This window comes from Chiloscyllium plagiosum, chromosome 17 (genome assembly GCF_004010195.1).
Source record: "Chiloscyllium plagiosum isolate BGI_BamShark_2017 chromosome 17, ASM401019v2, whole genome shotgun sequence".
Classification (NCBI taxonomy): Eukaryota; Metazoa; Chordata; class Chondrichthyes; order Orectolobiformes; family Hemiscylliidae; genus Chiloscyllium; species Chiloscyllium plagiosum.
The window spans coordinates 59,677,784-59,690,068 of NC_057726.1; positions in this window are offsets into that span (position 1 = coordinate 59,677,784).

Below are 12,285 nucleotides of genomic sequence, written 5' to 3' on the forward strand. Positions count from 1 at the left end.
AAAATGGCGCAGTCATTCAAAGCAGCTCAGATTAACTCTCAATTATCTTGATGACATGGATCCATCCATTTTTATCCAAATCCTTGGAGCCAACCTTTTGCAATGTATGGCCAGTTCTGGTCAGTCAGTTACTTTAATTAACAGAAATAACAGCAGCAACTTTGTATTTGCTTGGATGTGGCCTTCATATTCTTTTCCAACTGTGCCACACTCTCCTTTCTCTTATTCCCAACTCCTTGGTTTACTGAAGCCTCTTTTCACCACAACCTTGGGTCACGTGGACCCCATTACCTTTTTAGAGGCCTACCCTATGTTCTTGGCAATGTCACTCTTGACTGCTCTAATGTTTCAAAGCAGTAGAATCCCTGGCTTTCTGCCCACAACCCTGCATTGTCAGAGGGACAGCACTGACAATGAAAGCCCATCATAGACTCTCAGCTTAGTTATATTAGAACTTTAGTGTATAATAGTTGTGTTTCACTCATTATCATGAGTCTGTATGGATTGCGGTTCTAGGCACTTGAAATATTGAATAAATTGCAGCAGGTTTTGTGTCTTGATCGGATGACAGCACTATTGCTGCTGCAGTATTAAATATTATAACTCTCAGACCAGAGTTTGAGCTACACCCTTTTAAAGGAAGGAAATTAAAACCTTCATTGAAAAGCATGCCAATTAACGAATAGAGTCAACAATGTTTATTAAAATTAGCCAACTGTTTTGATGGTATACGTAAGATAGTATGTTGTGAAGAAGAAAAAGTATCTGCCAAGGAATATGGATAGGTTACATTTATGGGATAAAAATAGCACATAAATAGCACAATTTGAGAAAATTGGAGGTTATACATTTTGGCAGAATGTTATTTAAATGGAGTGAGTCAACTGAATGCTGCGGAATTGCCTTTATTAGTTTCTCAACAAGATGCCTATGTTTTCTACAGTGACAACATCATTGAATGTCAGTATCTTATGCATCAAACAGGAGAAGTGAAGGATTTCTGTTCGTTTACACAGCTCAGGCCCTGAATTTCCGTTCATTACCTTATGCCTCAGTGCTTGACTGATAAAAATATCCTCAAATTTAATGTTCGACAGGAATACTTGTTGTCAGTGTTTTACAGGGAATTAATATCCATTGCTTGTCAACAGACAAGACCACTTAAACTCATTGTCACTTGCCTGATGGTATCACACATGCTCACTAACAATGGATGATTTACCGCCAAAGTTCACTAGTGACTGGCTATTTTCAGTGATCACAGTTGCTCCCATTGGCTAACTGTATCATTAACATTTATTGCTGATTGGCTGATTGTGCAGCCAGCTCAAGGTGGCCATTAGCTACTTTCAGTTATGTTCAATACATGAGAGAAGGGAACACACATTACAATCCATACTTATTTTTTATTGGCAGACTCACTGATGAAATGTTTAATGGTAACAGGCTGTTTGAAGAACATTCCCTTATAATATGTGGAGGTGTCAGTTTTCAGGAATGGATTACTGTCCTTCTGCAACTTGTTCATGTTAATCTGGATGTTATCTAATGGTAGATATGAGGCTTATTTTTTAACTGTATCTGGAAAGAAAATGAAGAGAGCAAAAACAATGAGAAATTGACAGGAAAATCATGTATAATCCTTGCCACACATCTAAAACCACTTCAAAATTGTAGTACTCAAAATGTGCAAGTTTAATTGATGACTGTGTATGTAGGTTCTAACTTGAGAGACTCTGTCAAAGATGATTAGATAACAGGGGCTATGTCCTGTGTGAGCAGAGGGTGGATCTGTGTTAGCCAAATAGAGATGATAATTAGAAGCATGCAGCACGAGATAGATTGCTTGATGAGGAGAATAAAACGGACAGTGTCTTTCAGATATGGTGAGCCTGAAAATGTTGCGACTGATTTGGGCAAGAATTCACATTGTTAATTACAATGTTCATGCTAAGTGGGAATGATCAGCAAACTATGCATCTGGGTAAGCAAATAAAGACTATACTTGTATTATATCTAATGATTGTCTATATCTGGATGAGAAAGAGAAAAACAGTGGTTATCTGATGCAAATAAAGCAGAGAATGTAGGTCTATCACTGTTTATCGCTGGGCGAGTGATTGCCTCTGTATTTCTGGTAGCTATGTGCAGATAGCTGCACAAATGGGTATTTAGGGTGTGTGTGCGCAAGAGAGAGAGGTGTGGCAGAGCAGATGTAAGTGACAGCTTGTGTGTGTATGTGTATGAGAAAGAGTGAGTGAAAAGGTGGGTGAAAGAGAAGTTGCACGTGAGAGAGTAAGTGTATGTTTTAGAGTTGCTATGTGTGGGAGTTACTGTGAGTGCAACCAGGTATATGAGAGAACAGGTATATGTGAGAGCAGGTATGTGAGAGTACAGATGCATGTGAGAGCAGGTGTGTGAGAGAGCACACAACAACGCACAGGGATGTGCTCTGACACATAAGAGCAGCTGTGCTTGAGAACAGGTGTGTTAGAGCCCAAGTGTGCAAGATGTGTGCAGGGATTTGTGAGATCAGGTATGTGAGAGAGCAAGTTTGAGTGAGAGCAAGTATCTGACAGCAGAATGACAGAGCATCTTGTGTGAGAGCAAATGTGAGATAACAGCTCCATTGGAGAGTGGGTATTTGAGCCAGCAGCTAGGGTAGATGTGTTTGAGGTTAGGCGTGCAAGAGAGCAGCTGTGTGAAAAGCCCCTGACCACTGCCCTATAGTCATGGTCTGGGGTGTCCTCTCCACTTTTCACAGGGCTCACATTTGCATTAAACCATCACTAGTCACCACCTGTTGGAGTTTCTGGTAAGTGCAGAAAATTCTTTTCAATAACAAAGTTTGTGAGAAGATTTGTAGCTCGGGTGCTCGTTGTTGTGGTTCTGTTCGCCGAGCTGGGAATTTGTGTTGCAGACGTTTCGTCCCCTGTCTAGGTGACATCCTCAGTGCTTGGGAGCCTCCTGTGAAGCGCTTCTGTGATCTTTCCTCCGGCATTTGTAGTGGTTTGAATCTGCTGCTTCCGGTTGTCAGTTCCAGCTGTCTGTTGCAGTGGTCGGTATATTGGGTCCAGATCGATGTTCTTATTGATTGAATCTGTGGATGAGTGCCATGCCTCTCGGAATTCCCTGGCTGTTCTCTGTTTGGTTTGTCCTATAATAGTAGTGTTGTCCCAGTGGAATTCATGTTGCTTGTCATCTGTGTGTGTGGCTACGAAGGATAGCTGGTTGTGTCGTTTCGTGGTTAGTTGGTGTTCATGGATGCGGATCGTTAGCTGTCTTCCTGTTTGTCCTATGTAGTGTTTTGTACAGTCCTTGCATGGGACTTTGTACACTACACTGGTTTTGCTCACGCTGGTTATCGGGTCCTTCGTTCTGGTGAGTTGTTGTCTGAGAGTGGCTGTTGGTTTGTGTGCTGTTATGAGTCCTAGTGGTCGCAGTAGTCTGGCTGTCAATTCGGAAATGCTCTTGATGTTTGGTAGTGTGGCTAGTCCTTTGGGTTGTGGCCTGTCCTCGTTAGGTTGTCTTTCCCTTAGGCATCTGTTGATGAAATTGCGCGGGTATCCGTTTTTGGCGAATACATTGTATAGGTGTTCTTCTTCCTCTTTTTGTAGTTCTGATGTACTGCAGTGTATTGTGGCTCTTTTGAATAATGTCTTGATGCAACTTCTTTTGTGTGTTTTGGGGTGGTTGCTTTCATAGTTTAGGACTTGGTCTGTGTGTGTGGCTTTCCTGTATACCTTTGTGGTGAATTCTCCATTAGGTTTTCTCCGTACCATCATGTCTAGGAATGGGAGTTAGTTGTCCTTTTCTTCCTCTCTAGTGAATCGGATTCCTGTGAGTGTGGCGTTGATGATCTGGTGTGTGTTCCCTATTTCTGTGTTTTTAATGATTTACAAAGGTGTCATCCACATATCTGACCCAGAGTTTGGGTTGAATTTGCGGGAAGACTGTTTGTTCTAAACTTTGCATTACCGCTTCTGCTATGAGTCCACAGATGGGTGAGCCCATGAGTGTGCCGTTGATTTGTTCATATATTTGGTTGTTGAATGTGAAGTGTGTTGTGAGGCACAGGTCCAGTAGTTTGAGCATGCCGTCTTTGTTGATAGGTTCACCTGTGCCTCACAACATCTAGAGAGAACACCTAACGGAGAATACAGTATACCACAAAGTATACAGGAAGAAAAGGACAACCAATTCCCATTCCTAGACATGATGGTACAGAGAAAACCTAACGGAGAATTCATCACAAAGGTATACAGGAAAACCACACACACAGACCAAGTCCTAAACTACGAAAGCAACCACCCCAACACACACAAAAGAAGTTGCATCAAGACGTTATTCAAAAGAGCCACAACACACTGCATCAGAACTACAAAAAGAGGAAGAAGAACACCTATGCAATGTATTCGCCAAAAACGGATACCCGCGCAATTTCATCAACAGATGCCTAAGGGAAAGACAACGGAACGAGGACATGCCACAACCCAAAGGACTAGCCACACTACCATACATCAAGAGCTGACAGCCAGACTACTGCGACCACTAGGACTCATAACAGCACACAAACCAACAGCCACTCTCAGACAACAACTCACCAGAACGAAGGACCCAATACCCAGCATGAGCAAAACCAGTGCAGTGTACAAAATCCCATGCAAGGACTGTACAAAACACTACATAGGACAATAAGGAAGACAGCTAACGATCCGCATTCATGAAAACCAACTAGCCACGAAACGACACGACCAGCTATCCTTAGTAGCCACACACACAAATGACAAGCAACATGAATTCGACTGGGACAACACTACTATTATAGGACAAGCCAAACAGAGAACAGCCAGGGAATTCCTAGAGGCATGGCACTCATCCACAGATTCAATCAATAAGCACATCGATCTGGACCCAATACACTGCAACAGACAGCTGGAACTGACAACCGGAAGCGGCAGATCCAAACCACTACAAATGCCGGAGGAAAGATCACAAAAGCACTTCACAGGAGGCTCCCAAGCACTGAGGATGTCACCTAGACAGGGGACGAAACGTCTGGAAAACAAATTCCCAGCTCGGCGATCGGAACCACATCTTTTCAATAACTTTTGAGGGTTAAATTGGATAGGCCCTGAAAACAGATACAAGGATTGCGATACTTCTATATCGATGCCTGTTCAGCTTTAATGAAAATTAGAAATATTGTTAAAATACATTTGAAATGGATGGATTAATTAATGCTGCAAGACTAACTTTATGAAGATCGCTTAAGATTTCAATTCTAATGAAACAAAGCTTTGTGAAATGATTATTCTTAGGTGATGACAAGGTGAAAGGGAGACATGCACAGACCAGGCTAGTGGGATAATTATTAAGAGGTAATGTCAGTTTGCAAGAATAGATAACCATGGTACAAAGCTATGCCAGGCTTTTGATCTTGCTTAGTTTAGATGTGGTATGTGTGGGAAAGAATAGAAGTTACTTTTGTGAACAACACCATGGTTCAACAGCTTGAAAAGGAATAAAAACAGCTGAACTAAGTAGCCATTATGATCACAATTTGTTAACTTTCAGGAGGTAATTTGATGACAGAGGGAATACTATTGAGATGACGAAAGTCACCAGAGACAACAGTTTGAGAGTGAGAAGGGAAAATAAGGTGACCTATCGAGGCCCAATTGTACATGAGAAAACTCAGTAACTTCATGGCAAGTAAATGGCATTAAAATCAGAATTTTCAAGTTTAGACTGAGAACGCAATGGTGTTTCGGATGTTTCAAATAAAAGTATATCATAAAGTATAAGGCTAGGGCTGCTGGAGGAGTACTAACACAATTTTTGAACTCGGAGGCAAGAGTATTACCACTCAAATTTGGCTTACACTTTTAAAGTTCAGGAAAATCACGTTTTTATTTTGACTGACTGTGATCTGGGAACTCTGAGTGGATTGAGTGTTTCTCACCTTTTGTTGCAACTTCACTTAAATGATGCAAGGAGAAAGTGAGGACTGCAGATGCTGGAGATCCGAGTCAAGAGGGTGGTGCTGGTAAAGCACAGCAGGTCAGGCAGCATCTGAGGAGCAGGAGAATCAACGTTTCGGGCATAAGCCCTTCATTAGGCATGAGCTACCTGGGGGATGCAGTGAGAGAGAGGTTTACTGAGATCCTTGTAGAGAGAGGAGAAGAGCTTCTTCAAGGAAGGCACCCTTGGAAGAGGTTTTGCAGTAAGGTTAAAATCAACTAGGAGAAAGTGAGGACTGTAGATGCTGGAGATCAGAGTCGAGAGTGTGATGCTGGAAAAGTAGAGTCGGTCAGGCAGCATCCGAGGAGCAGGAGAATCAATGTTTTGGGCATAAGCCCATCATCAGGAATGACACTGCTTTCTTCTATTTTCTTGCTTCCCTTCCAACACCAGAATCTCCACAAGTACCAATGCAAATTCCCAGTCACTGAGAAGTCCTGGAATTTCCATATTTGCTGGGTCCTGGTGCCTCTGAAGTAAGTTTCATTGGTCTCCTAATTGAGCACTGTGATGGTTCTCTGGGACCTCCTATTTCTGGTCCCATCTGAAGAGCTCTAGAATATTCAGATCCCTCTACAATGCACTTATTTTGAATTTCTCTCTTTAAATAATAGTCTACCTTTAGATTCTTCCTCCCAAAAATGCATGACCCCACACTTTCCACATCACATTCCATCTGCCAGGTTTTTGCTCAGTCCCTCATCCTATCTATATGGTCCTGCATTCTCAACCTCACCCCTCGCCTGGAGCATGATGACCCTTGGGTTAGATTCACTAACATTTGTCTGTCTGTAATGAGAGAGTAGCCTGCTGATCCCCTGGGACTAAGGCTACTTTACCATGTTCTGAGGAAGGGTCACCAAACCCAAAACCTTAACTTTGATTTCTCCTCACAAATGCTGCCAAATGTGCTGAGCCATTCCAGCAGTTTCTGTTTTTGTGTCTGATTTGCAACAGTTCTTTCTGCAGAGAGTAAATAATTGAGGATCTCAGGCTGATCCTTGTGGCAGGAGGGCAGGAGTTTGGGTCAGTCGGCCCCTTTATTCGAGAACAAAGATTGCACACCTAATATTGTGATCAATTCACTGTTTTCTTTCCAAATCAGACAAAATTCTTATTGAAAGTTATCCAACCAACACAGAAGAAAAACATTGTACCTACCAATCCAAAACAGACTCTTTCAGCATCCAACAGTTGAACAGGCTACAGAAGCCTAACATTCAGTACCTCCTCTCAACAATTCTTGACCTGAATCATGCTCTTCAGGAACATTTAGTATACCACGAGAAATGGGTATTTGCTTGGACTCTATTTTAATCCCTTTTATGGTACATCATGCTCAGCCAGATCAGGCTGATATTAGCTTATTCATTGGCCTTGAATGATCACTTTCAATGATGAAACTTGAGTCAAAAAGACAGCTCAATGGAAGACAATGACCCAAGTCTTCTGATCAGCATCAGAACCGTTCCTATCAAGATCACTGGATAAAAAAGTTACACACTTAGCTTGCTCTGATTTTTCTGGTTGCAGGATTCTACAGATTCCTTTAGGATAAGAATCCTGGTGGCAGACTGTTGATGGATGAGTTGGCTGGTAGATAAGGTGGTAGTGGGGCAGGGTGCTACACAGCAGGTTGGTAGGTTGAAAGGAAATGGTGGGATCAGGTCACATTGGTATGGTGTTTGGGGCGATCAAAGGGTTGGGAAGGGAATCAGATAATCAGTGGGTTAGGCAGAGCCTGGGAGGGCATGTCAGGAGTGGTGGTGAGACAGTCATACAGAGTTACCTGTGTGAGAAACGAAGCTCACTCACTTCAATAATTTCAGTCCGAGACAAGATCTGAATCAGTAGTGTCATTTATTTCGCTCTTGCAAGAGGGGTGTGGTGTCTACTGTGTACAAAGGCAGTCACACACACACACACACTGAATTCAACTAGTACACAACATTTATGTAATTTGGTTCCTATTCTTTCATCCCATTGCTCCTCCCCTGTTTACATCTCCCACCTTTCTAAGACCGGTTCCCATTACTCTTGTTTATCTCTTGCCTTATCCGGCCTTGTCTATGACAAAATGTTTATTTCTGGCCTCACAAGGCCGTTTGACCACATCCTGCTGTGGTCCATTGTTAGGTATATCCTCCTTCACTACCAATTGTTTCCCTCACTTGCATGACCTTATGACCTCATGACTTCTTGATCGTGGTTTTTTCTTGTTTTTGCAGAAACGGGAAATAGGTGCTTATAAGTACTGTTGAACAGGCATATCTAGCTTAACTCCCTCCCCTCACAGCACCTTATCTATTTGTCTGTAACATCTACCAATCTTTGTAGGCACATTTCATTCTTGTATGCACATTTTAGCGAATACAAAAACAATTATGTATTTCCTTCACATAATTTTCATTCTTGCTGACTCAGCTCTTGGCTGAAACAATTATACACTGGTGTGAGTTCATTTACCTTGCATAAGTAATTATGATTGCAGAAGTAACACTACTTTACCTTTTCCACACCTGCATAACTATCCAGTTAAATGGGTGGATATCACCCCAAATCTCCAACTGTAACCCAAGTTGGAAACATCCATTCAGTGTTCCAGATAGCCGATGGTTTAGTTTTCAAAAAATCCCTGTCCAAACCCATGTACACAAGCATTGATGTAACAAGACTCAGATTTGAGGTTTCAAGTGACAAATAATATCTGTGCAATACAAAGGCCTGCTAGCATTATCATTGCTAAATCCCTTACGATCAACATCAAAGGCAACCATACCATGGTCACAAGAGCTGGCCAGAGGCTAGGAATTCTGTGGTGATTAATTCACCTCCCAGTTCGCCCATTGCTTCCCATGAAATGCAAAGCAAAAATCAAATGTATGACAGAACATTCTCCAACCAGATGTAAAAAGCTCAATAGCATCCAGTCAAAGCAGACTGCTTGATCAACATCCCAACCACCACCTTAAACAGTTACTCCCCTCACTATCAATGCATAGTAGCTGAGTATGTATCATCTAAAAAATATGCAGCAGCAACTCACCAAATACTGTTTAGTCTCAGTTCTGACCACCTACAAGGACAACAGCAACAGACACATGGGAACAGGGCATAGTGGTTTGCACCGCTGCCTCACAGTGCCAGGGACCCAAGTTTGATTCCAGCCTTGAGTGACTGTCTGTGTGGCATTTACACATTCTTCCCATGTCTGTGTGGGTTTCCTCCAGGTGCTCTGGTTTCCTCCCACAGTCCAAAGATGTGCAGGTTAAATGGAATGGACTTGCGAATAAAGAAAATTCCAGTAGTGTCCAGGGATGGGCAGGTTGGGTGGGATATCCATGGTAAAACCCCATGAAAAATTACAGGGATGGGGTCAGGGGATGGGTCTAGGTGGAATGTTCTTTGGAGTGTTAGTGCAGACTCGATGACCTTAATGGCCTCTTTCTGCCTTACAGGGATTTTAGGAAAACCTGAGTGCTCCAAACTACAGCTGTTGCTGGATCAAGATCCTGGAATATCCTTCCTGATAGCATGATAAGTGTACTACATGGAATGCAGTGGTTCACAAAGTGGTGGTGAATGGAGTGCTGATTAGGTTGGCTGCTTTGTCCTGGACATTTTTTTTGAGTGTTGTTGAAGCTGCACTCATCCAGGTGAGTGGGGAATATTCCATTACATTTCCTGACTTGAAGGTGGTAGGCAGGCTTGTGTGAATCAAGTGGTGAGTTATTCCAATCTCTGTCCTGCTGTATCATCACATTTTTTACGGGGCTGGTAATAGTTAAGTTTTTAAAAAATTCTTTTGTGGAATATGGAGATCATTGGAAATGCCAACATCTGTTGCCCATCACACTTTGCCTTTAGAATGTGTTGGTGAGCCACCTTCTTGGCCAACTGCAGTCCACCTGGTGAGATTTATATGTCGTGCTGTTAAAAACGGAGTTCCAGGATTCCTGGAAAAGGAACAGCAGTTTAATTCAAAGTCAAGAGAATGGATAACTTTGAGGGCAAGTTTTCATACAGAACATAGAACAGTACAGCACAGGAACAGGCCCTTCAACCTGCCATGTTTGTGCCGACCGTAATACCATTATAAATTAATCCCATCTCCCTGCATGTGGCCCATATCCCTCTTTTCTCTGCCTGTTCATGTTAAACTCTGCTTCTAACACCTCCCTCGGCAGCACATTCCGGGCACTGTCGTGATTGGGATAGATTGACCTCATTTTCTACGAGGTTCTTGATTGGGATTGTTAACCTGGGCCAATCAGGAAAAACTTGGCTGACCAATTTAACCAGGAGAAGCACTAGTGCACAAAAAAAAAGTTTAACCAGGAGAGGTTGCTTCCTGGTGGTGGAATTTGAATAAAGATTCGTGCACTTTGTGTCTTCCACTGTGTCTCACACCTGCACACACACACCATGGGTGCTGGGGATAAAATAAGCACTACCGCACTTAGGTGGTAGTGTGGGGGTTAAATTAAAAAAAAAAGAAAAAAAAAAAGAAAAAATAAACAGGAATGTAAGGGCAGTGCTTGTCACTGGCCACCCGGGTGTTTTCCTATCTTCCTGGTGAAAAAAAAAAGAAAAAAAAAGGAGTTTAACCAGGAGAAGCACTAGTGCACAAAAAAAAAGTTTAACCAGGAGAGGTTGCTTCCTGGTGGTGGAATTTGAATAAAGATTCGTGCACTTTGTGTCTTCCACTGTGTCTCACACCTGCACACACACACCATGGGTGCTGGGGATAAAATAAGCACTACCGCACTTAGGTGGTAGTGTGGGGGTTAAAAAGAAAAAAGGGAGGGGAAAAAATAAATAAATAAATAAATAGGGATTCACACAGCACTGCCCTTTGATGTGAAGGGCAGTGTTTGTCACTGGCCACCCGGGTGTTTTCCTATAAAAAAGAAAAAGAAATTAAAAAAAAGAAAAAAAAAAGAAAAAAAAATTTAACCAGGAGAAGCACTAGTGCACAAAAAAAAAGTTTAACCAGGAGAGGTTGCTTCCTGGTGGTGGAATTTGAATAAAGATTCGTGCACCTTGTGTCTTTCACTGTGTCTCACACCTGCACAAACACACCATGGGTTCTGGGGATAAAATAAGCACTACCGCGCTTAGGTGATAGTGTGGGGGTTAAAGGGGAAAAAAATATATAAAAAAAGAGAAAAAATAAATAAATGGGACATTAGAGGTGGGCGCCGCAGGGAATAAAAAGAAAAAAAAACAAACAGGGACCCAAAAGAAAAGAAAAAAAAGAAGAAAAAAAAAGAGAGAGAAAAAAAATACAAACAGGGACCCAAAAGAAAAGAAAATTTAACCAGGAGAAGCACTAGTGCACAAAAAAAAAGTTTAACCAGGAGAGGTTGCTTCCTAGTGGTGGAATTTGAATAAAGATTTGTGCACTTTGTGTCTTTCACTGTGTCTCACACCTGCACACACACACCATGGGTGCTAGGGATAAAATAAGCACTACCGCACTTAGGTGGTAGTGTGGGGGTTAATAATAAAAAAAAAGAAAAAAAAATTTAACCAGGAGAAGCACTAGTGCACAAAAAAAAAGTTTAACCAGGAGAGGTTGCTTCCTGGTAGTGGAATTTGAATAAAGATTCGTGCACTTTGTGTCTTTCACTGTGTCTCACACCTGCACACACACACCATGGGTGCTGGGGATAAAATAAGCACTACTGCACTTAGGTGGTAGTGTGGGGGTTAACAGAAAAAGAAAAATATATATATATATAAACAGGAGTGTGGGCGCCGCAGGGAGTGGAGTGCATCATTTCTCCCTCCAATTCTATTTTGAAAGAAAAAAGAAAAAAAAATTTAACCAGGAGAAGCACTAGTGCACAAAAAAAAGTTTAACCAGGATAGGTTGCTTCCTGGTGGTGGAATTTGAATAAAGATTCGTGCACTTTGTGTCTTTCACTGTGTCTCACACCTGCACACACACACCATGGGTTCTGGGGATAAAATAAGCACTCCCGCACTTAGGTGATAGTGTGGGGGTTAAAGGGGAAAAAAATATATTAAAAAAGAGAAAAAAAAAATAAATGGGACATTAGACGTGGGCGCCGCAGGGAATAAAAAGAAAAGAAAAAAAAAGAAAAAAACAAACAGGGACCCAAAAGAAAAAAGAGAGAGAAAAAAAAATACAAACAGGGACCCAAAAGAAAAGAAAATTTAACCAGGAGAAGCACTAGTGCACAAAAAAAAAGTTTAACCAGGAGAGGTTGCTTCCTGGTGGTGGAATTTGAATAA